This window comes from Cebus imitator, unplaced genomic scaffold, assembly GCF_001604975.1.
Source record: "Cebus imitator isolate Cc_AM_T3 unplaced genomic scaffold, Cebus_imitator-1.0 Scaffold805, whole genome shotgun sequence".
NCBI lineage: Eukaryota > Metazoa > Chordata > Mammalia > Primates > Cebidae > Cebus > Cebus imitator.
This window is the reverse complement of record NW_016108120.1, coordinates 275294-280276: the sequence shown is the minus strand read 5'-3', so window position 1 is coordinate 280276 and position 4983 is coordinate 275294.

Sequence of the window (4983 nt, the reverse complement as noted above, 5' to 3'; positions counted from 1 at the left end):
CGTTCCTTCTCTGTGCCTCAGTTTCCCTGGGAAGGGTTTGGCTGTGTGTCAGGATCCCAGGCCCACCAGGACCCCACGTGTGGGTGGCTTTTCCCACTCTGCTCCTTTCATCTTCCTGTGTCCTGCTGGATGTCAGCATTGGGTGGCCAGTGGGGGCTCTGAAAAAGCTCACTGGGCACGGTCCTCGTCCAATGGGGGGTGCAGGCTCCGTCAGGAGAAACAGCCTGGAGCGGGCGGGAAGTGTGGGCCCCTCGTGGCCCGGCACGCCTTGTGGAGGAGGCGTCTGCATCGGCCCCCACGTTCACCCCCACGTGGGCCAGGGCTCGGGACAGCTAAGAATTGGCAAAATCAGATGGATACACAGGCCTGTCCTTCCTCGAGAGCCACCAATGGGGCGGTTCCTGCCGGGGAGCCCACCAGAGACTCCGCCAGGGCTTCTGCTGGGGTCCTGGGGCCCCTCTGCCAGCTAGCGAGAGGGCCGTCAAGCCCAGCAGCCTCTCAGCACAGACCCCACGGGTCCAGGGGCCACCGGATGTCAGGCAGGAGTGCGCAGGCCCGGACAGCAGACACACTGGCACCATGACGACCTCGGGTCCTCTTGGGGCGGCAGGAGCTCTGGGGGCCTTGGGTAGACCCTCGGGCTCCCACACCAGGGGAGCTGGTGGAGAAGCTGCTCTCAATCCCGCCGAGGGGCTCGGCTGGGCCAGGAACCGAACACACGTGACCCCCACACCTCCCGACGCCCCACCGAGCCCGCTCCATACACTGCAGGTCGCCCAGGGCCTGGGGTCCCAGCGTGCACCACACCATGGGGGGTATCTTGCTGGAATTTTCTGCCTCCGGGCTGTGCACACCCCCTTTGCTGCAGGGGATGGGAGGGGGATTTGGGGGCCCAGGGGGAGCACCACCCCTGGCCAGCAGTGTCTGTGGAACCCGCCCAGGAGCTGCTGTGAGAGCCACCCCGTTTATCGGTACACCAGCCTCTGCCATTCAGAGGGGGAAACGGAGGCCCAGGGAGGGTGGCCAGGGAGTGCCGGAGCCAGCCTGGGCATCGCTGACCCCGCTCCCTCCCAGCCAGCAGGACAGGAGCTCCAGATGGGCTGGGCTGGTGAGCGTGGGGAGGAGGAGAGACCGGCGCCCTGGCTGAGAGAAGGCACCCCGAGACGAGGGGGTGTGGCTTCTGTTACCGGGGCCTGGGACCCCCGCAGCCACCCACAGAGCCCTGCACAGGACGCCTTCCTCAGCCCACCAACCCGGAGTCGGGGCGCTGCTGCGTCTGCACCCACACAGAGCATGAGCCCAGCGCTGGTCCAGGGCCCTTCCCGGCCACCCCCTCACACTCTGCCCCCGCAGCCGGGACTCTGGAGGACTGAGGCCAGGGACGGTCACCCATCATCTCGTCCTCTGGAAAGGCTGAGTGACTCTGGAGGAAGCAAACCCACAGAGCGGAGGGGACCGGGTCCGGCCAGGGTGCGGGCGGCAGAGCTGGGACCCTTCATTGGTGGTTTTCTTTTTTTTTTTTTTTTTTTTGAGATGGAGTCTTACTCTGTCACCCAGGCTGGAGTGCAGTGGCACCGTCTCTGCTCCCTGCAACCTCCACCTCTCAGGTTCAAGTGATTCTCCTGTCCCTGCCTCCACACCCGGCTAATTTTTGTATTTTTAGTAAAGACAGGGTTTCACCATGTTGGCCAGGATGGTCTAAAACTCCCGACCTCGTGATCCGTGAGGGCTGGGGCGGTTCTGCAGACAGCAGGAACCACAGCGCATTCACCCTGCCGGGCTGCCGGGCTACACAGGGGCCAGTGAGTGCTGCTGTATTTTGCCACAAACAGGTGCAAACCAAAAAGAAAAAAGTGGTGCACGTGTTTTGCCCCAGGCTGGTGGCAGATTGCAGGAGGTGTGGACCCGCCCTGGGCGGTGCTGAAGCTGACTCCAGGAGCTGCACACTTCTCTTCAGAGCTTGTACTGAGTGAAGGCTGGGACCACCCTGGTCCCAGTACCCTCTCCCAGACCATCCTGTCCCTGCTTTCACACACACAGCTGTGGTGGAATTGGACTCACCTGCAATGCCTTAGAGCCGAGCCAAGTTGGAAAAGACACGGTTATTTCCGTTTTTGTTTTTTGAGACAGCGTCTCACCCTGTCGCCCAGGCTGGAGTGCAATGGTGCGATCTTGACTCACTGCAACCTCCGCCTCCCGGGTTCAACTGATTCTCCAGCCTCAGCCTCCTGAGTAGCTGGGATTACAGATGGACACCACCAGGCCTGGCCGGTTTTTCTATTTTTAGTAGAAATGGGGTTTCACCATGTTGGCCAGGCTGGTCTCCAACTCATGATCCGCCGGCCTCGGCCTCCCAAAGTGCTGGGATTACAGGGGTGAGCTGCCATGCCTAGCAAGACAGGGCTTTTTAAGAGATAGTTCAGCTGGGTGCAGTGGCTCAAGCCTGTAATCCCAGCACTGTGGGAGGCCGAGGCGGGTGGATCACGAGGTCAAGAGATTGAGACCATCCTGGTCAACATGGTGAAACCCCGTCTCTACTAAAAATACAAAAAATTAGCTGGGCATGGTGGTGCGTGCCTGTAATCCCAGCTACTCAGGAGGCTGAGGCAGGAGAATTGCCTGAACCCGGGAGGCGGAGGTTGCAGTGAGCCGAGATCGCGCCATTGCACTCCAGCCTGGGTAACAAGAGCGAAACTCTGCCTCAAAAAAACAAAGAAATAGTTCGATGCCTTTCATGGTGTTCACGACGTGGAAGTGCCAGCTCTCTAGTCTCAAACCCCGTGAGTGCAGTTCGTACACAATTCAGTGTCTCTCCATGTGATGTGTGCGTGGCTTGTGCCCCTCTAGGCTCCTGGCCCCTCGGGAGAGGCCTGTGCCGCTCGTGGCTCAGCCCCCGTCTTCGAAACAGCTAGAGTGGCCCTTTAACCCGTGAGACGGGGCTGTGGAAGCTGGGGTGAGCCTGGAGATGCCCCTGGAAGCACCGAGGCATCAGAGCGCATGGAAGGACTCCAAGCCCCACCTCTCCCTGGGCACAGCCAGCCCCAAGCCAGCTCTCACCAGTATGCCTCTTGCCCCATGGATGCCCAGACCCCTCCTGATCGGCTCAGGTGGGGCTGCCCTAGAGACCACCACACCAGCATCACCCCCTAGGGTGCCATGTCCAGCTTCCTGGGGGTTGCTAGGGACCAAGCACTCAGCCCCAGCCCCTCACCAGGCGGTCACAGGCCCCAGGGAGGCCAGTCAGCCCTGCCCAGGCCCAGTGGCAATGATCACCTCGGCCAGCCTGCAGGGAGGGGCTTGACTCGGACAAAACCCAATATGGGAGCCAGACCCACCCCCATTGCAGGTTTCAGGCTAAAACACATGTGCACACATGCAGGCACACATACATGCATACACGCACATACACGTGCACATATATGCACATGTGGACGCACACATGCATACATATATGCACGCATACATATATGCACGCACACATGCATACATGCATGCATATATACACGTGTGCATGTGTGTATGCATGCACTTACATGTGCACATGTGCACATGCATGTGCACACATGCACATACGCACTCATGTGTGTGCATGTATGTGTTCGCATGTGCACGCACACACATACACATATATGCACATACAGGCACACATACACGCATATATGTATGCACACATACATGCGCACAAGCACACACGTGGTTACTTATTAAACAACCCCCCCTGCAGCCTCGATCAGTCTCATTCCTCCCCCACTCCCCTTGAGACCCTCAGGTCGGGGTCCTTGCACTGGGTTCAAGCCTTGCCCAACAACGAGGCCCTGCCCTAATGGGGGTCTTCAAAGAAAAGCCAAGAAGACCCCAAAACTGATCTGTGGGTGGGAACCAGGGGGGCTGGCCCAGCTGGGCTGAGAAGGGTCTGTCCGGGCCTGGGGGCGTGCTCAGTCCTGGACACCAGCGCCCCCACGGCCCCTTCCCTCAGGGCCGCAGTCCTCTGGAACACCCCTCAGCTGCTGTGGACAGGAAGGCCAGGAAGTGGGGTCTGGGGCTGGTGGGACGGCTGGGACCCTCCATGGGAAGGGGGCTTCCTGCTGGAGGGCTCAGGACAATGCTGGGAAGGGGACCAATGTTGGGGGCGGTCTCAAGTCTCCCCAGGACAAAAGGGAGGTCCCCGTAGTTGTGGAAGAAGCTGTGCAGTCCCTGCTGGCAGCGGCCTTGCTGTGGGACTAGGACTGAGATGCCAGGGGTCTTGGGGTCCTCACAGGCCCTCAGGCCTCTGTCCTGCCTCTGTCTCTCCATCCCCGTGTCTCTGTCTCTATCTCCCTATGTCTCTGCCTTGTCTCTCTTCCTCACTCTGTCTCTGCGTGTCTCCCTCACCCCCACCTTCCCCGCCTTTGCCCCTTTGCACCCGTGGGTCCCTCTGCCTCTGGGAACCCTAACCCTCCTCCTTCCTGTATCCACCCACCCGCCCTGTCCTGGGGGGCACCCCAGCCGTGTCGTGTCCCCGCCCCCCCAAGCCTGTGGATGTGAGGACGCGGCACTTGGGGAGTGTGAGCGGCATGACCACCACACGTGACCCGGCGGGGCGGGCACAGGACAGGGCCCAGGAGAGCTGGGCACGCCCAGCGGCCCCTCCCCACCTGCAGGAAGTGGGGTCAGGGGCTGGGAAGCCGCCCATTCACCAGGCCCACTGCCCCCCGCCCGGGTTAAGGGCCCAGCTTCCCGGGAAGGGCCTGCACCTCCGGCTGGGGAGGGCTGCTCCTTGGAGTCCGCCTTCCGGTGAGGCCTTTCCCGGCACTGGCCTGGGCAGGAGGGGGAGGGGACCCAGGGAGACATGGCTGTGGGCGCACACACCTGGACCCTCACCACGCCAAGAGGCCTGTTTCCCCACCTTAAGCCTCAGTTTCCCTCCTCTGCACCTAGCCCCTCCTTTGGGCCTCAGTTTCCCTCCTCTCATCCCAGCCCCTCCCCTGGGCCTCAGTTTCCCTC